This window comes from Phoca vitulina, unplaced genomic scaffold (assembly GCF_004348235.1).
Source record: "Phoca vitulina isolate PV1807 unplaced genomic scaffold, GSC_HSeal_1.0 scaffold5, whole genome shotgun sequence".
Classification (NCBI taxonomy): Eukaryota; Metazoa; Chordata; class Mammalia; order Carnivora; family Phocidae; genus Phoca; species Phoca vitulina.
Genome location: NW_022589708.1, coordinates 15,342,276 through 15,363,245, shown reverse-complemented (window position 1 = coordinate 15,363,245; position 20,970 = coordinate 15,342,276). Strand labels below are relative to the sequence as shown.

Below are 20,970 nucleotides of genomic sequence, written 5' to 3'. Positions count from 1 at the left end.
ATAAGCCGTTGGCTCAACACATGGCCACGCTTAGATGCAAAGGAGGTTGGGAAAACTTGTCCTGATTCCATGTGGCCCGTTAAAAAACAGGTATTCCATTACTGAGGAAGAACACCGGGGGCAATTAGCCTTCTTTGTCACAATAGGGAAGTGACCACTTAACAAAGCTTTCTACTAATCTATTACAGTAATGTGCCAGGCCCTGTCCTGAGTGCTCAGCATATATTCACTAAGTTCTCATAACCCCTCTGAGAAGTAAGTGTTGCTCTCTCCAGTTTACAGCTGACAAAATGAGATGTACAGAGATTCTTTTATTTGTTTGGTACCTTGTACACCTCTTAACCCTGAAGTATTTAATTAACACTTTTTGGTGATCTTGACTGACAGTGAAAATGCACAGGTTTCTAAGAGGCTGATTTAAAACCCGTTACTTTGGGTAATTATGTTTGCAAAGGGTTCTAAATTATTGATGTTTATTTTCTAAGACTCTGTGCTGAGAAACATGCATTGCAAAGCTGGGTGCTGGAACGAAGAGCCCTCAGGATTAGACTTATTAGCTAAATATCCCAAAGGGACTGGAGTCTCCAGTCGATAATTTAAATTGTTGGGCCTGGGGGGACAGCGAGTCCGGACTTTGTGTGCTATTGAACCGTGAATGGTCTCCGAGACCTTGGGCAGTGGCTCTAGAACCAGGAAAGAGCAGAATGTGGAGGCGGAGTAGGGGAGGATCCCTAGGGACAGTACATGGGCAGCTGGGGGAAGGCTGGCTTGTTGTCGTCTTTTTTACATCAGTGTTTTCCTGTTATTTCCTAGCGGGGGTGGGGTCCTTTTAAGTCCTAGAAATACAATATGACAAATGGCCTTTCATCACGACAGCAGTCTGATCCAGAAACATATAAGCAGAATCTCCATTTCCAAAAAGCGCTATCATCTATGTTTATTCATTTTCTAATTGCTGTTTCCAGGGTTTCTGCTTGTTACAGCTTTCACGTTACACAATGATGACAGGTCGTGAAGCTTTTCAGATTATTTTGCAGTGAGTTTTTTAATATTTCATGTAAACCATAGACTGTAATGTTTATTGCCGTTTCCTCGTCCTGTAGGACGTTTGCCAAATAAAATAGCAGGAAGGAAAAGTCTGAAAGATTTTTATGTGTGGACCTTTTCTGTATCTTTCCTTAAAATATATTTCCTCTCTCAGCAACAAAGGAGCTTTAGCTATAGAAAGCTCGGTACTGTGTTATAACTTTCATATTACCCTGTCCGCAGCCATTTTTCTTGGGCTGCCTGGTGTATATCATTCATTGCAAGTTTACTTCATTCCCCTGGATTCATAGCTGATGCTCTGTGGACCATAAAATTTCAGCTGCACAACCAGAACATCTCATTATTTCTGAAATATCAAGCTTGTATCTTCTTGATAAATAATTCCTACTAGTATAATGTATCAGACTAAAACATATTTTCTGAGGCCAGTGAGGTTAAAGCGGCAATCTCACCTTTTTTAATTTTTTTGCCCTGAAGACAGTGATTTCCATATATAGAGTGACCCTGGTTTGTGTTGAACATGAGGAATGAGGATGAAGCATGAAACGACATATATTGCTGTCAGAGATTTGAAATGAGGCCTGCTAACCTGTAGGCAGCCTTCCAAACTAATCAGCCCGTCACCGCGCCAATGTATTCAGATGGCTGCATACCTGAGCTAGCACTGGCCGGGAAGTCCCCCCTTGCTTCCTTCTGCTCCCCTTTTTTTTTTTTTTTTAATCACAGCCATTGACAAACATTACATTTTAATGCAATTCTTCCTTCCTTCTCAGTACTCCCCGGCAAAAGGAGAGCAAGTACCCACTGACGGTCTCGTCCGGTTTCCCTGATGCTTGAGAAGTGGGTGTGACTGTTGGGATTTGCTTTTGAATGCACATCAGTCATCGGGCTTTACCAGGTGATAACATTTTCACTCCTTCGGTTGACAACAGTCAACGCTCTGGAATTCAGCCACTTACTCAAGTTGGCTGCCCGGTCTAGCACAAGAAAGTTTTTTAAAGGAAATCATGTCACCTCTCTGAGTTTTGTTTGTTGTACATTGCAGGGCAGTAACCCTGGGGAGGGGAAGAGGGTTTTTTGTTTTTAAGTGAATAATTTGTTTTCTGCTTCCTGAAGTCCTCTCTTTTAGTATCTGCTTCATAAATAAGGAGATCTGCCCCCCAAAATGTCTTGTGTCCCAGGTCTGCAACTGAATGATGGTAGAATTTAAAATGTATATATTTATTTATTACATTTATATATTTACATGTGTTGATTTAACATCTGTGTACGCCCGATATATGTATGTACGTATGCACACGTCTACACACACATACACACACACACACACATATATATATAGGCACAACTCAGGTGACTTAAAGTAAGTCATTTCAACTGTCAGTTATTCCACTATGTCTCTGTTGGGGCTGCCCTTCTGTTAACAATGCTGAGAAGCCCTGTGATTGTCTGCTCCGGTGAGCCTTGGGCCCTTGGTAGACCATGAACTACTTTAGGTGGTCTTTGCATCCATATGCTCACCAACCCTTCACAGAAGACTGAATCAGCAACATTCATACCTATAAGGGCTATTTTTAAAAAAACATACAGGTGCTATTGTAATTATCAAAATTTTAAAATTCATTTAATAGCATTACTGAATTTATGGTATCTATATGATGATGCATCTTCTCAATTAAAAGTACAATTATCTTTCAAGGAAGAAATCTGATATTTTTCCCTTGAAAAATGACCTCATACCAAAAAAAAAATCTCAGAAACCACGCAGCCAACAGAGACGTGAGTTACCTCGATCCATCTAGATCGAGATGCTGCCTGCCGGAAGTGGGGGCTAGAACCAGACAACAATTACAACCAGCTGACAAAAACTTACTTTGACTTCTGTCTCCTGAGACCTCCGTGGAGTGAAAGTCACATCACGTGTATCCCTTAATAGAGCCAAAGTGTCAAGTGACCAAATCATCCAATAAATATCCCCTTCTTACAGCTAGAACCTAGGCCGCCATGTTTTCTTGACTGACTTTGTCATTGTACCTGTCAACAAAAATACATCAGCTTGTCGAAGAGGAATTTAGATTAGTACTTTGAGAAGTACTAGTGAAGTACTCCTTAGAAGTACTAATGAAGAGACTTCTTTTAAGGGGAAAACTATATCATCAATGGTTGACTTACAATTTTGATTAATAATGTTACTTAAAAATATGCGAGCATCAAACTAGGTATGACTTCCCAATGCTCGTGGTCTCGTGATAAATCAAACATAATAAAAAATTTAAAATTCCAATTAGCAGCATGAAAGCACAATGTTATTTTGCTGAAAGTACTATTGCAAACTTGTAATATGTCAGGTGTGCTGATAGCCACAACACAGACTCTTTTTTAAAGTTTGCCTTATAACGCCTACCATGTGGTATGTGATAATTCAATTCTTCTACCATTTTTCTCTTTCTAAACTATTTTAGTTTTAGACTACATTTGGTTATCATTCAAAAGAAAACATCAAACTATGAAACTATTACAGAGTATGCCCAAAAACAATGAAGGAAATGTTGGGGACAGCATCCTGAGCAAATGGTTTAGGCAGAATGTCAGCCAACATAGCAACATCCTTAAAAAAAAATACTGTTGGGGGTAGTGTGACAGAGTTCAGCACCAACACCTAGAAGTAAGTCAAAGCAAATCAACCTTTAAAATAAAGAGGACAGAGGCCCCTGGGTGGCTCAGTCGGTCAGGCATCTGCCTTTGGCTCAGGGCATGATCTCTGGGTCCTGGGATGGAGCCTGACATCGGGCTCCCTGCTCAGCAGGGAGTCTGCTCCTCCCCCTCTCCTAACCCCCCTCCCTCTGCTCCTCCCTCCTCCCTCCTTCCCTCATGCACTCTCTCAAATAAATAAATAAAATCTTTTTAAAAAAAAAATCAAACAAAATAAAGAAGACATCTTTTTCTGGGTAGGATTTAGGAATTTGTGATAATTTGATGAAACATTTTTCTAAATAATAACTTTTCATATTTACCAGATGCTTGCTCAGACATTTTGCTTTTTTTTTAATTTGAAAGTTAGAAACAAAAATATCATAAGAGAATATTTTAGTTGTCTCCTTTTATACCCACGAACCACTTCCTTTCTAAATTGTGAAAGGCTTGTTGCAAAGTATCGGTCCTTTATTCAAACCGCCCCACAGGGTGTTGCAGAACCCGCGTCATTCGCTCCCGAGGGTGTTATGCAGTCCAGGACTCACCGCCTGGCACCTGCACTGGCTTACTTACAGATTTCGGAGTGATTTGACTTGAATGAGGTCCATATACTGCCAAGGATTTCTACATTTACTATTTTACATTCCCAGAGAATTGCTAGCCAAACGTGGCTCTCTGATGCCCAATATTCATAGAAGTAGATTTTGACTTTTGACAGCCATTCATTTTATTTGCTTGTCACTTGGGAAATTTTTATTGGATGCTTTCAGTAACAATTTCTAATTCAAGTGTGAAAATATCAAGGAATTTCCATCTTCTTTTTTGTTTTGGAGGGTTTTTCTCCCCCCTCTCTTGGAGCTTTACTGGTATTCTTCTGGAATTAATTACACAAAGAAGAAACATCTCCCAAGGATCCACAATTGCAGCCATAAAAGACATGTGGGGTCTTTTTCTTATTAGGAAGTGTTATTTAAGAACATGCTCCAATAGTAATTTATTCTAACAAATTGAGTCATTGTATTAATAATCTGGAAGGCGGTATAAGCATGTGAGTAAATAACCAATTTATATATATTTAAGATATCTGGGTGAACTTTGTAAAATTGTGTTCCTACAATTGTCCTTAAAATGTGTTCAGCATTTTGCATATTTTAATTCTAATTCCACCTCCAAGAAAGATTTTTGTAAGCATTTTTAAGAAGAGAAAGCACACTCAAAGAGACCACTTTGTTTGACTTAGGATTTTTCATAAGTTGCTGAGCCAAAATTCAAACTCAAGCCAGGTTCCCAGAGTGTTCCCACTGCACCTAATAGAAAATGGACAATCATCTCAAGGGATTCTGATGCTCTGAGCAAAGGGGCAAATAGAAAGGTACAAATAGAAGAGCATGAACTATGTTGTGACATTGCATTAATTTCTTCAACAAATATTTACTGTATATGTAGACTATAACATAGAATATCCTAATCTAAATGCTGCAATTAAAGAAGTCATTTATTCTGAGCCACAAATCAAGTCTTGGAAAATTTCAAATCATTGATGTATGTCGAACATATAAAGTAGAGCTAAAACCCGCAAGAAGTTAACTGTGAAATCCTGAAATTTTGGAAATTAAGAAATATACTTCATAAAAGACACAGAATAGGGAATCTAAGTCAATAGTATTGTAACAGTGTTGGTGACAGATGGAAGCTACACTTGTGGTGAGCACAGTGTAATGTAAAGAGAGGTTGAGTCACTATGTTTTATACCTGAAACAAAGGCAACATTGTGTGTCAACTTAGATAAACAAAAATTTTAAAAATAAAAATAAATACACTTCAGTTGGACATTCAGGTGAATGTCCTGATCATCTCCTTTGCCCGATTTCTAATATTTCCGTAGTCTGTTTTTTTAACATCAATTCATGCAAGTTCTTTATATATTCAGCAAACTAATTATTTTGCCTTATACGTATGTTGAAAATCACTTATCTCAGCTTCTGACTTTTCTTGTGACTTTTTGTCAGTTACAAGTTTTAACTTTTATATGGTCAGCTTTGTCACGTTTCTCTCATGATTTTTGTTTTTCATATCTTATTTAATAAATCCTGTTCTTTCTTGAGGTCATAAAATTATTTTTCTACAGCTTAATATGTAACTTTTTTCAGAATCAGGTTATTAATGTATCTGAGGTTTATAATGTATGGGGTGAAATAGGAGCCAGAGTTTATGTTTTTTCATGTGAATAACCAACTGTCTCAACACCCAGTTGTAAAGTCTTATGTTTACTTCTCTGTTTCCGGATTCTCCATCCTTTCCACTGATTCATTTATCCATCCCTACACTAATATTCCCCCCTCTTAATTTCTATAACTTTATAATAAGACTTAATAACCAGTGACATTAAGTCTTGCCCTGTATCAGAATTGCCCTCGGTGTGGTGGTCAGATGTGGGGGAGAGGAAAAGTATTCTATAAATTTAATGATTAATCTTGGTCTTTTAGGGGGACTGTGTGTGCCTCTGGATTATGACCTTCACAAATGTTTCTCAGCTCCCGCACCCCCAAGTTAGATAGAAAGTCTAAAGGGTGGTGGAATGGGACGAATGTCATTATTGTGATCCCAGGAGCATAAGTATATCAACCTCTGCTCTGTTAATGTGAAATACAGTTGTTTCATCTTTGAATTTAGTTATATATGTATATATATATATATATATATATATATATATATATATATCATCCTTTTCTGTGAATAACTACTAAATGTAATTGAAGCGGAAAAAGGCAGAAGTGATGGCAAGGACATTGCCCAGGACATGAGGAGATTGGCAATCTAGTTCTGGTTTATCTGAGAATGAGACCCCAGGCAGGACCTCATCAAGAGGAGGGAAGTTTAGACTGAGTGGTTCGTGGCTATTGGCAGAGGCACCTTGGCATGCTGCCAAATTTCAACTGATGTTAAAATCAAATTTTGGTGGGGTACCTGGGTGGCTCAGTCGGTTAAGCATCTGCCTTTGGCTCAGGTCATGATCCCAGGATCCTGGGATTGAGCCCCACATCGGGCTCCCTGCTCGGCGGGAAACCTGCTTCTCCCTCTCCCACTCCCCCTGCTTGTGTTCCCTCTCTCAGTGTGTCTCTCTCTGTCAAATAAATAAATAAATAAATAAATAAATAAATAAATAAATTTGAACTTTGTTGACAACTTATATTTCATACAGTCTTTCACGTGGCGTGTTGTGCTGAATGGGTCATATGATGAAATAGAGAGTAGGGTGCACTTGCTACAAGTAACTGGTAAACACATTACATAACATCAAGCCACCATCAAAGAAATCATGTGTTTCTTCAATTTGTGAGAACTCTGTATCATGCATATAGAGAATATCTTGGTCAGGATGGGATACGGCTCTTTTCAGTCACTAACCCAGGAACAAAGGGGGCCCATATGTGTGGATCTCTTTACACACTCTGTAAGACACTGATATTCTGTAGCTGGGATTATGATTGCAATTAGTGCTGTCTTCTTTAGTATATTTAACTCATTCAATTCCCTTAAGTATAATAACCGTAAGTCTGTATTTGAAAATGTGTTATGAACACAAAACAATTCATAACTACTGAATTTAATCATCACTAAGATCCCTTCTAGCCAGAATATTCTATCATTTTAAGACAATATATACTAGTTTTGATGTCCATTAGAAATCAATCCCTCTATTTCAAAGGACTGAGATTGATCTTTAAAAACATTCTTTTTACCTTGATGAATTTAGAGCATCAAAAAAGTCTATCCCAAGAATAATTTTTGGCTCAGGATCTATAACATTTTCATTTGATCAAAAGCAGTTCCCCCCCCCCACTTTTTACTCTTGCCTTGTGTTTGCGTTCTTTGGAGACACGCCAGCACATGTAAATAGCTGTGTTAGACCACTAATATTACCACCCTTTTGGAGAAAATGGTTTGTTATTTGAAGAACACCTCACCAAAGATGTATGCACATTAAAACCACAATGAGATTCCACTGCACTCCTATTAGAAGGACTAAACATTTTAATGGATCATACCAATGTTCCCAATAATGTGGAGGAGGTGGGACTCTCACACAGGGCTGGTGAGAACGTAAAATAGTGAAACCCATAGGAAAACACTTAGAAAGGTTCTTAAAAAGTTAAACATACACTTATCATCTGTTGCAGCCATGCTACTCCTAGGAATTTATCCAAGAAAAATAGAGGCGTGTATCTGTAGAAAAACTCGTACCCAAATATTCAAGGCAAGTTTATTTGTAATAATCAAGAACTGGAAATAATCCAAATGTCCATCAGCAGGCAGAGGAATAAATTGTGGAATACCTAAACAATGGGCTAATCCCTGGCAACCAAAAGAATGACTATACACACACTACAACATGGATAGTTATAATTTAATTATGCCAAGCAAGAGAAGCTGGATAAAAAGAATGCAAAGGGTATAATTCAATTTATGTAAAATTCTAGAATATGCAAATTAATACATAGTGACACAAGCAGATCATTGATTGGGGGTCAAAGAGGGCAAGAGGGGGACTCTTTATTTATTTATGTTCTCAAATAGGAGGGAATAGAGTTGTTCATGATACTCCTTTCTGATCCTTGACGCAGAAGGTGATGTTTGAAAGGCACAAGAAAACTTTTGGGGGGAGGGTGACAAATATGGTCATTACCTTGATGGTGACAATGGTTTCACAGGTATATATACAAATGTCAAAATTTATCAAGTTATATACACTTTCTTTTATGCAGTTCATTGTGTATGAATTATACTTCCAAAGGTCCGTTTAAGAAAAGGAAGGGTCACTACCTCCACATGCTGTTAAGATTAAATGAGTTAATACTGACATGTAGTAAAGCCCTGAGTAAATGTTAGCTATTCTTCTTATTATCAGCCAAATGGGGACCGGGACAGTTCCCACCTCACTGGATTGGAGGCAGAACAGAGTGAGTCAGCGTGTGTAGAATGCCTGACCCCCCGCACTAAGCTCCTTCCCAGATATTGTCAGGAGATGGGGGTGGTGGGTAGAGACTGTCTGCTCTTACTATTATTATTTGCTTGTTCATGATACTTAAATAACCCCTTTACCTTCCAAGCATTTTGACGGATATTAGCTTGATCTGGTTTCCCAGTAGCCCAGTGAAGTAGGTCCAGACTGGCCAGACATTACCGCTAGGGAACCCTAGGGTGCCGCTGACCATTGAGTTCCCGAGCCCTGGCTTCTCCTTATAATGAGAAGCGATGTCTCTTCCTGTTGGAAGTGCTTATTGAAGAGCTACTGTTTCTGGGTACTGTGGAGTACAGATGTGTGGACTCTTGTTCCAGTCTTTAAGAAAATGTAGCCTCAGGGCACCTGGGTGGCTCAGTCAGGTAAGCATCTGCCTTTGGCTCGGGTCACGATCTCAGGGTCCTCGGATCGAGTCCCGCATTGGGCTCCCTGCTCAGCAGGGAGTCTGCTTCTCCCTCTGCCCCTCCCTCCCTTGTGGACTGCTTACGTGCTCTCTCTGTCTCTCAAATAAATAAATAAATAATCTTAAAAAAAAAAAAAAGAGAAGAAAACATAGCCTCACTGAGATGTGGCATGCACTTCAATGTCAGTGGCATTTACCAGGGTTTATCCCAGGCCAGGCACAAGGTCACACCCTTCATAAGCATTTCTCACTTAACCAACCCTACAAGTAGGTATGATTAGTATTATCATTATGATTATTATTTTACATGATGGGATTTTAAAATAAGCTCCAAACCATAATCCTAAAGTCCTTCTGCTAGAAAGCTGGTCCATTGGCTCTTGCCAGTTTCTTCCTTGTAAGAAGTTATTAGTTCAGGTTTCCAACCAATCAGAGCCTTGGAGAGAACAATTTAGCTGCATTTCTCTGTGAAAGGCTCTGGTGGTGAGAATGTAACCTTGTGGAGCAGAGTCTCAGGGTGGTGGCCGAGCATCCTTGGGCAGGATGGGGAGAGCAGTGGAGAGGAATGGGACAGGGCTTTCCTGGTGAGGATCCTGCTCCAGCTCCTGGGGAAGAACGGCCCCAGGTGCCCGTGTGGGTGGGTGGCAGTTCTGGGAGGAGGGGGCACTCAGGTGGGCTGGGAAATATCACAGGCCTTCTTGTGAGTGCCTGCCACTGGTTAGCGATGGGTCTTCTAAGGGCAAGGAAAGAGAATTTCAGCAAATCCAGTCCAATTACTTTTGTCTGTACAAGTGGTGCTTGTGAGTCTCTGGTTTTGTCTTTTGGCCCCACTTAGATTTAATTTTGACTCCTTCAGTGTCCTCACATTCTTAGGTGGTTCTGATCATTATTAAATGTTCATTTCGGTTTATAACTTTCTATTTATTACAAAATGTTCAATGGTTAGCATCTAATATAACCTAGGGGAAAATCCATGTGGTTGATCTCTCAAAGAGGATAATGGCAAACAGAGGTGCTCCCACCCTTGACCAGTAAGTAGAAAGTGAAGTTCCGTGTGGGTAATGCAACAGAAAGTTCGATTTCGAAACATGCAACTTGGAGGGTTGAAAAATTGTTTAAAACAGAAGAATTTTGCTCCGGCGTAAGGCTTCTCTTAACAAGACAGGAAACTGCTCACCTTGGAGAGTTGCAGTAATATCTTTTCACCCGCAAATGTGAAGGCACCTTTCCTCAACTCTCAGGTCTCACCGGCAGAACGAGGTGGATTCCATCTACAGCACCTACTTCACAGGGATGTCGTGAGGACCCAATGAGATTGTGCCCACAGGAGTGCTTTGGAAAAAAGGAAATAAGATAGAAAAATAACATGGCATTTTTGCTGATACGAAGAACGATGGTAAAGATGATCTTTTCTTTTGTTTCAAGGTGAACAATCTGCCCTAGGTCCTACCAGCTGGTGCAAGACTGGCCATCATCATTGGAGTGTGATTCCTTCTCTTTAATGTTTTAACATTATCTTGAGGGGCGCCTGGGTGGCTCAGTTTGTTAAGCAGCTGCCTTTGGCTCAGATCATGATTTCGGGGTCCTGGGATCAAGCTCAGCAGGGAATCGGCTTGTCCCTCTCCCTCCCCCTCTCCTCTACTTCCTCTCCCTCCCCCTCCTCCTCTCCCTCCCCCTGCTCATGCTCGCTCATGCTCTCTCTCTCTCTCTCAAATAAATAAATAAAATCTTTAAAAAAAATAAACATGATCTCGAGCAGCTGGCCAGCCTTAACTTTCCTTAGCCATTTATATCTCCGCAAGGATGAAATGTGAAGGGACCTTACCCCTTCCACTTTCCTCTCCCTCTGCGGGATCATGGGTAAAAGGAGAGGATGCATGAACCCCAGTGTCATCAGAATCTAGATTTTAATTTAGGTGACTTGACACATAGAGTAAAACCTTCAGAAAAACTCCTTATTCTTATTAGGGTTCAGGCTTCTCTCTCAGTTTCAGCAAGACAGTAGGTGCGATGTTCCAAATTTCTAAAAATTCTAACCTTTCACCACAGTAATTTGCCAGGTAATAATTACAACACCTGTCAAAGAAGTTTTCTTCCCTCCGTTTACAGACGGGGAAGCAGGTAAGGAGAGCCAAGTGATTTGCCTGAAGTTCACATACAACTATCAGGTGCCAAAACCAAGTCTCCCTCTTTTGGTTTCTCTGGAGGGTGGAATGAGTCCATCATGTCAACCCGGATGTCTTTATCTACAGTGTGTCCATGGTCTCTCTCAAGCCATGGCTCTCGCCCATGCATATGAGAATCACAGCAGTTTTTTTTAAAATACAAAACCATAGTAAGATACCACCCACGCCCATTAAGATGGCTACAAACAAACAGACAAACAAACAGAAAATAACAAGTGTTGGCGAAGACATGGAGAAATTGGATCCTTTGTGCCCTGTGGGTGGAAATGTAAAATGGTGCAGGCTCTTTTGAGAACAGTATGGAGGCTTTTCCTCAACAAAACTAAATTGCATGTTCCAGCGATTCCGCTTTTAGGTCTACAGACAGAAGAACCGAAAGCAGGATGTCAGAGGGATAAGTGTACACCCGTGTTCCCTGCAGCATTATTCGAAATAGCCGAAAGGTGGAAGTAACCTAAGTGTCCGTCACTAGACGAGTGGATAAACAAAATGTGCTATATCCATACAACCGAATATTATTCAGCCTTCAAAGCAAAAAAAATTCTGACACCTGCTACAACATGGATGAACCTTGAGAACATTATGCTAAGTGAAACAGGCTAGACACAAAAGGAGGAATACTATATGATTCTACTTATATGAGGCACTTGAGGAGCCAAATGCACAGAGACAGCCCAGGGGCTGGGAGGAGAGGTGAAAGAGAAATTACTGTTTAATGGGAAGAGAGCCTCAGTTTTGCAAGGTGAGTTTTGGAGATGGAGGGTGGTGAGCCATGTGAATGTACTTAATGCCACTCTGAACCCATAAAAATGGCTAATGTGGTCAATTTCCTTTTGTGTGTATTTTATCACAATTCAAAATAATTTTTTTTAAAGACTGGTGCCAGGGCCGGACTCCTGGAATCAGACTCTCTGAGAGTGGGGTCAGGGCTCTGGCCTTGTGTAAAAGCTCCTTGGAGTTTTCTGCTGCACAGTGAGTATTGAGAAGTTTTGCTCTAGAACCATAGGCCCCCACTGTGGCCGAACTCCTTGGAAACACTCATCTTTGAGACCAAAAATGTCATTTGCTAGTTTAAGCCAAAATAAAAACGAAAATCACTGGCATCACCTCCTGTGAATATTCTCTTGAGCATATTCTTCTTGAAGAAAAGAAAAGAAGCTTCTGTCTTGGGTTTGCCGACAAGAAAGAGTCTTCTGTGTGCTTATTCTATTCTGAAACAAACCTCACTCTGAATTCCCTGACCCAGAGAAACAAGCTCTGGTATCTGGAGAAAGCAAACGGATCCCAGGCTCCAATCAAGGGAAGAACGCCTGGGGAATCAGAAGAACATTATGGTGTTGTATAAATTTCTGGTGAGGTTTCAGCCTGCAGCATTGTCCTGAATTCTATGCAAAACACCAGGGATGCTGGTGAATTGGAAGGTGACTTGGATAATCACGGGCCTCGGGCCTTACTGCGATGATGAAGTTAGAAAAAAAAAATAGGTTTACAGTCAGAGGAAGAGAGGAAATGAAGGAAGAGGAGGTTTATGGAGTACGCCAGAGGATGGAGGAGAGAGTGTGTTGCAAAGCATCTGAGAGAATGATGCTACACTCTAAAGCAATTAAGTGTGCATTCCCTTCTGCAAAGAAGTGGCAAGGAATTTGGTTTGGGTCTGAGGGAGGGAAGGACCGATGGGGAGGTGTCGACCCTAAAGGTCTTTTATTTTTGTTACCAGTGTGGGGGGAGGGGTGTCTCATTCTCATTCTGGCTATTGCTATCTTCACACCAGTGAGTTGGTGCCTTATTTGGGGCATTACTGTCCAAGAGAATTTTCTGCTCTAATGGAAATATTCCCAGGGGTGTATAGGAGCTGGTTTTTATTGGCTTGATGGAGTTGGTTGTTTTATTTTCAGGAATTTTATGAGCCGGTTGTTAGGCATCATCATTATTTAAAAATTAAATTCCATAAGCATATTAAATATTATATTAAAAATAAAGGTAATAAATACCCCAAGCTCATTATACCTTAATTATTTTACTCTTACGTATCCACCGAGGTTTGCGCTGTCCAACATGGCGGCCACTAGCCACACAGGCCCATTGAGTACTTGAAACTGATAGTGTGACTGAAGAAGAGAGTTTAAAGTGTTATATAAGTTAAATTAATTTATATTTAAATAGCCACGTGTGGCTAGTGGCTACTAGTAGTAATGGGGTGTGCAGGTCTGGGGTTTTTGCACAAAGCTACATATCTCATTGATGACTGTTAGAAGGGCATTTATTTCAGTTGCTAAATGAGTATCTTTCTCTTTCATTTCAATGAATTTGGCTTTTATTATCATTTGGATCTGACCTCAAGTTATTTGGGAGGGCGGTGGTGGACGGAGTGGCAGACAGTGAGGGAGACAGGATTCCTTCTAAATTGAATTCTGGGTGCTTTGTGAGTTTGCATGCTAATGCCAGCAGGAAATGATTGGGCCCGATGTTGTGCCGGCCCATGAGCGGAAGGAAGCCAATAGACAGCATACCTGCCCCGTCCAGAGATGACGTTAGATGCTGGGTGACACGGGCAGGCATTTCTGGGGTTTCCTTAGAGCTTAGGAACAACATCACACTCCTCAGATGCAGAGGGGACTCCATCTGGGATCCCCTAGTTCCAAAACCACCAGAGTTTGACTCCGTTTGCAAGGAAGTGAGCTGGGCTCCGCCAGCCCCGGGTCAGCCCCCATCAGCCGGCTGGGAAGCGCGGGACAATTAGCACCTAAAGCTATGGCTTCAGATGTGCTCATCCCATGTCCCCGTCCCATTCCCCCCAGGTAGCTCCCTGCTTTAATTTCCCTGCAGGTTTCAGAAAGGATGCATTAAATTATAATCACTAGCTGTTTTGTGAACAGCCTTTTGTGACCAATAATGAGTGTAATGAGAGAAAAGAAAAAGGAAAAATGGGGTGATTGAAGCTCACCAGGCTGCTTTTGCTGAGCTGTTTGTAAAGCAACACAGACAGACAATGGGGGCCCTTTTTTGCCCGTTAATTTGTATCTGTGTTTTCATTGGTCGCTGATAGGTGAGCCTGTTTATTAGGCATCTGCTAGACAAGAGAGACCCTCTTACTTAACCTGAGGTGGGATGGCAGAGATCATGAGTCACATGACTGCCTTCTGCAGCCTTGCCCTTGCAATCGTGTTTCTAAATGAGTCAGCTCAGTGCGCCCTGCCATGTGATTAAAGGAAAACTACAGCTGGGACTCTTCCCATTAAACCTTTGACATCCTAATAAAGCCGCCCCTTCTTCCTACCCCCAGAGCTTCGGGCTCTTTGTGCTCATCTGGACCACTGAAACAGCCCCTAATGTCTTCCTAAAAAGGTAGTGATCTAATCATAATACTCCCATGGTCTAAAATCTTTAGTGGTTCCCCACTATCTGTGAGCAGCTAAAAATGACCTTCAAGGACCTTTGTGGGGCTGACTTCACATAACTGTCATTAGATGGTAAGTTCTCTGAGAGCAGGGACTCTGTATCTTGCTCAGCATTTTTTTTTTTTTAAGATTTTATTTATTTATTGGGGGGGAAGGAGCTGAGGGAGAGGCCAAGCAGACTCCATGCTGAGCCCCATGTGGGGCTCGACCCCATGACCCTGAGACCATGACCCGAAACCAAGAGTCAGACGCCCAACCGACAGAGCCACCCAGGCTCCCCTCTTGCTCAGCTTTTTAGTCCTAAGAGCATGTAGCAAAGAGCCGTGCATAAAGAGATGCATGAGTTTGTTGGACTGGACTGAATCGAAAGCAAGCAAACAAACAAACACAAACCAGAAATTCCAATCTTCTCAGGAGGTGCTGTTACTTGGATGCAGACTTAAAAAAAAAAAATGAGAAACACACAAAAGTTGGAATCATTTTCAATTTTTTTTTTTTTAAAGATTTTATTTATTTATTTGACAGAGAGATAGCTAGAGCAGGAACACAAGCAGGGGGAGTGGGAGAGGGAGAGGCAGGCTTCCCGCCGAGCAGGGAGCCCGATGTGGGGCTCGATCCCAGGACCCCGGGATCATGACCTGAGCCGAAGGCAGACGCTTAACGACTGAGCCACCCAGGCGCCCTTCAATTTTTTTTTAATAGCAGAAATCTTATACATTTTTGACACCTGCCATCAAAAGCTGTGTGTCAGAAATTCTATATCTTGGCCCAGCCCTGGCCCGGTTCCCCGAGGCCCATCGGAGACCACACTGGGGCCAGCCAGAGGGATTCCTCTGTGAAAGCTGACTCGGAGTAAGAAAGAGAACTGGGCTGGAAGTCAGGCGACCAGCCTCTGCACCTGTTCGGCATTAACTGGCTGTAAGAGCTCAGACGAGTTGTGTCACCCTCTGGAACATACTTTCTCTTTTGCAAAATGGAAATGGGGCTGAATGGTCACCAGTGTCTCTCAGCTCTCATATATTGTCCGTGATTTTAAAGGGTGGCATAAACTTTTCCAAGGACATAGAGACCCTGCATCCATTTCTTTCCATTCTGGGGCCTGTGAATCTTACGTATCAGAGGCGCGGGTTCATTCAACAGACATCTGCCCATCGCCGAAGCTGTAGACTCGAAGGGCGAGCTTGTGTTATTGTTGACTCTGCTAACTTCTGGGGGACACCTGCCCTTTGTCCGAGGCGTTCAAGCCCCTCTGTGGAACGATACTACGGAAGTTGCTTAGACAAACCTCCTGTCCATCCTTTTTCCATCCCCAAAAACAATCCAATGTTAACTACCCCTGGGGGCTAATTCTGAGGACTATGTGTTCTTGCCCCTACAGCGGACACTGTGGTTCATCACCAGGTCCCCTCTTTAGAACTGGCACGTGCAACCCCCGGCCCCCCGCTGAGGACGTACAACTGCAGCCCTCACTGGGGATCCCCCAGTGCCCCAGGGACTCACCTCACCCAAGGCTGTGCCCAGTGGTAGAATTAAACATGAAGGCAAAGTCTTTGTTATTCCCCCACTGAGAGGGGGAGTTGGATCCCACCACCCACCCACCTGGAATAAATTGTCACAGCTCCATGTCCCAAAATGATTTCCGGAATCTACTTCTTTCGCCTCCCGTCACCATCACTTAGGAAGCACCTAGGCTATCATGGGTGCCATATAAGTTCCTAGCGGAGGGACCAGAGAGTGAATTGCCCTAAATCAGCTCTTTTGCCTTTAGGCCACAGATTCTTCTTCTTTTTTTTTTTTTTCCTCTGCAATTTCACAGGTTCTCATAATGTCAACAACTTAAGACTAGAAAAATGCCCAGAAATAAAAATCAAATTTAAAATTGATGCCGTCTTTCTACTCGGGTATTTCCCCAGAATGCATATTGGGTCCTCGTGCAATGGAAAATACATGTAAAATCTAAGCTTTGCGTCTTACATTGAGGGAGAGATGGTAAGAAAATAAGTCATTAAAGAATGGCTGGAACTCCACCTTCTGGGGCCACCAGTGCCCTCATTGAATCTTTGGCACATCGAGGTTTGAAAAGCACTGGTGTGTGGGCTCCACCGAGCGCTCCACCGATCCGTCTTGACAGCCCGCAGGACCTCCCACAATGGTCAGGCGTCGTCTGCACCCCGGCCCTGCCTCCGCTGGGCAGCAATCCGGCCACTCCCTGCAGCCGGAGAGGCCCCTCCGTCATCATCCTCATCATCCTCACGGAGTCCCGGGATGCCTCCTGAGCCTGGCATGCAGGCTTCTCGGAGATCTGGACCCCAGCCACCCCTCCAGCCTCCTCTGTCGTGGCTGCAGGTCTGTGACCCTGCACATTCTATGCGGCTTCTGGCCTTTGTGCCTTTGCTCTTGGAATCTCAGCCTGAAATGCCCTCCTGCCCCACCTGCCCATCTTTAAGACTTAGCTGAGGTGTCACTTATTTTAGGAAGCCTTCGGTGGCCTGCGTCCACCTAATGGCCAGGGCGCACACACACTCAGGTGCACTCCAAGCTGGGTGAGGCTCCCCTCCCCAGGGTTCCATACTGATGCCTGGGGCATAGTGCTCTTACTTCATCTTGTATGGGTTTACAATGGTCTGTCTCTGCCAAGACTCTGAGGGCCTGGACTAGTGAGGTGGTGCAGTGGAGTGATGAGTATGGACTCTGGAGCTAGCCATCTGGGATCATGTCCCAGCTCTGCCACGAACTAGCTGTGCCACCTTGGACAAGTTACTTAACCTCTCTGTGCGTTGGCGTCATCATCTGTTAAAAACGAATAATTTGAGGTCTCTACTTCATGAGATCAGTGTGAGGATGAAATTAGTGGATAAGCCGTATATGTTATGATATGAACATGTTGGCTATCGTTTTTTGATGATTCAGGTTTGAACTCCCAGTGACTGCTCCATAAGCAAAATATTGACTGATTGAATGTATGACAGTGCTTGTTTGAGTTTTATCTTATTTGACCAAGCAAACCCAATACCTCTGTGATGTCTGTAAGTTTTGCCTTACTAGCCCCAGGTAATCAGTGGGGAAAGGGCCTGGAGACGTTCCTTTGCCAAAGACCTTGCAACTAATTCAAAGTAGGGGCAGGACCAGAGCTAGGGCTCTTTTTGGCTGATCACTTGTGCAGGATTAATACTTCTGTTAAATCTGTCTAATGGGAAAACAGTGGATTTTATGGGTTTCTAGGGGTGCCTGGGTGGCTCAGTCATTTAAGCATCTGCCTTCAGCTCAGGTCATGATCTCAGGGTCCTGGGGTCAAGCTCTGTGTTGGGCTCCCCACTCAAGGGGAAGTCTGCTTGTCCCTCTCCCTTTCCCCTCCCCAACCTGTGCTCTCTCTCTCTCTCTCTCTCTCAAAGAAATAAATAAAATCTTAAAAAATAAAAAAATAAAAGTGGGTTTCTAGTCATGAAAAAAATTTTTTAAGTAGGCTCCACGCCCAAAGGGAGGCTTGAACTCACAACCCTGAGATCGAGAATCACATTCTCCACCCAACTGAGCCAGCCAGGCACCCCAAGTCATAAAAACTTTTATTCTACGTTTCTTGTTGCCAAAGACCAGTGACCATATCTGCTCACCTGAAGAATAACAGTTCACTCCATCCTATCACCCAGAAGAATCTTCTGCCAATTTCCATCCCAATTTTATAGCGTTTGACAGACAAAATCCTTAGGATACACATGTCAACTTGACGATTATTTATTAAAACACTGGGAATTAAAAAATACACTGTAGACTGATAAAAACTGCCCTTTCTGAATATTCATGGGATGTATTTTCAATATCACAAAGAACATTCTCATAAGCACAATGACCAAAATAACCCAGACCTCCTTATTAATTTATTTGCCTTAAAATCATTTTTGTTCTGAGTATGAAAATGAACACTCATATAGTACAACAGCAGTAAATACTTTGTTTTGTTTTTAACTGAAAGGGAAAAAAAATCAACTTTAATTTGAATACTAAACCATCCAGAATATCTAGCTGAAAACATGTTTTTATTATTTGCATTCTTAGGTTTGGCTTGTTATGCTTTTGGCATATCTACTGATATCACTCACAATATTTTTTCATTTCATATATTAATATTTAATATTCTTTAAACATTGTTCAACCTTAATGGTTGTCTAATTTCTGTTTTTCATCCACAGAGAAGCTATTAATTTATGAGCATATAGGGCAGTAAGTAATAATTTGCATGAATGCCCTGAGCAGATATGCTTTCATAGGCCGCCCATAGCATAGACTCTGGAAGGAATGATACCATCTATTGGCTAAGCTCCAATGAACATTGCTTTACAAGAAGACGGAAAAAAAAGTTTTTTAATCCATAAAGAAGTCTGCTAAGTGAAAAATCAATGGAGATGACAGGAGCTGGTTTGTTTCTATTCCTTTTTTTTCTTTTGTGTGTGCTCTGCAGTTTTCTGTAGGGAGAGATTTCTGAAATGGCAAAGCGGGAAGGAGCCACCGTGCTTTGAAGAACCAGAGACCAGCTCATCCTTCTCTGTGTCCAGAACCTCTCATCCTCCCCCAGTAACTCTGTCGGCAGAGCTCCGTGTTCACACATCACCAGCCAAGCTAACCCAAAATAAGGTCAGTTGGATCAAAAAATTCACTGATGAGTCCGTCAAACCAGCGCGTTAGCAATATCTACATGTCTGAAATCTACTCAATGCCCCATCCCACTGGTAACGATACTTTGCATTGCCTAGATTTGACAAAATGGTTTGGGGCAGCACAATAGTGCCTGTGTTAAATGTTAATCTTGCACTAGGAGGTACAATTGCACATTCAGAGGTGAGAGAACACTATATATTTGAAAAGGAATTAGGTTAATTGCCCTCAAAGCAATTTCAATACTTCCCTCCTCCAAAAAGGTGTGGGGTTCTTTCCCCTTGGGCGAGGAAGTCAACGATGAAGTCAATCACTGTTCCCATAAATCCTGGCCACAGAATTACGCTCCCTCATGCAAATGCATTCTAGAGTTACCTTTCCTAAAATCTGGGATTTATAGCCACCTCAGGACAGACGCCACGCTGGCACCCCAGGGTAGATAATTAAGGTGGTTACCCAGACAATTTAGAGCAGACAAAATAATTTTTCCTCAATTATGTGCATATTACAGTTCGTCTTTCCTTTTCAAGTAGTTATGTGATTGTTATAATTCTCTTTTTTCATTTTTTTCCCCCATGTTGAACAAGACTTATAGGTAATAGTAGAAGTTTAATACAATTTAAAATTAGAGCCCAGGCAAATAAAATCTCATCTCATAATCCAGTACTTTGACATTCGAAAAGCATATTTAACAGAAGCAACAAATTTTTCTAGCCATTCAAGGAAGTTAAACTACCTTTCTCAATGCTGGGAAACTCAAGACTCACAGTTTTACGCCAGGCTCTGAAAAGTCATGCCTGCCTTTCATTTCTCTCATGCTGAATTTATATCATGGCTAGACTTTCCAGATGTGTTTCTCCCTATTAAAATACTGAAACAAAATTAGGACAATTTAGTACACAAAATTAGTGCTTAAATTCGGAGCATACTTTTTTTAGAGCCTCATTATTTTGGATGGGGGGGAGGTGATTTTTGTTGGTTAGCTGTTTTTGACTAGAATTTTTATGCACCAAGACAGCATATTTGGATATAAATTTATCCATGGATGAATTGTATTCTGCTGAATATACAGTAAACTAATATTACTTCTTCTACCCATTGTCCGTTTATTAATAAAAGAGTTCTGCCACTTGCCATTATGTACAGAAATAGCTTAGTTTAAGACTTATTAAAGATTTAGGGCTCTATTATTGAAACCATCATTATTAGTGTATGATAATAATTCAGCATAATTTATATAAACTGAGCGTATTTCCTTTCCTATAAATTATAAACATTTAAAATAGCTTCTCTTATATCACGAGCTTCGAATGCAAAATGAGCTGCCGTTAGGATGCTAAGCCAGCCAGAGAGAGAAGCCACGGGGCTAAAGGGACTGCCTTTGAAATAAGCTCATTTGTCACTGTTGCAACTCGGGATGGTAGCATCTTAGGCTTTGCTGCTTTAGGGTGGGGATTATCAGGCAGAGTCATGACACACCATGGTATCAAGGTCAGTGTTGTTGTTCAATAATAACAGACAGTTGTGAAATTATTTTTTCTGGTTTCTTAGGGGGAGTTGCGGGGGACG

At 41.8% G+C, this 20,970-nt stretch overlaps 1 protein-coding gene across 1 annotated transcript in view; it reads left to right on the top strand.

Moving 5' to 3' along the window:
• GPR180 (G protein-coupled receptor 180) overlaps positions 1–19,359 on the top strand; it is a 263,310-nt gene extending 243,951 nt beyond the window's left edge. Inside the window, exon 11 of the transcript XR_004299207.1 lies at positions 19,208–19,359. The gene's annotated coding sequence lies outside the window, so the exon portion shown is untranslated. The remainder of the gene's footprint in view (positions 1–19,207) is intronic.
• The last annotated feature ends 1,611 nt before the right edge of the window (positions 19,360–20,970 follow it).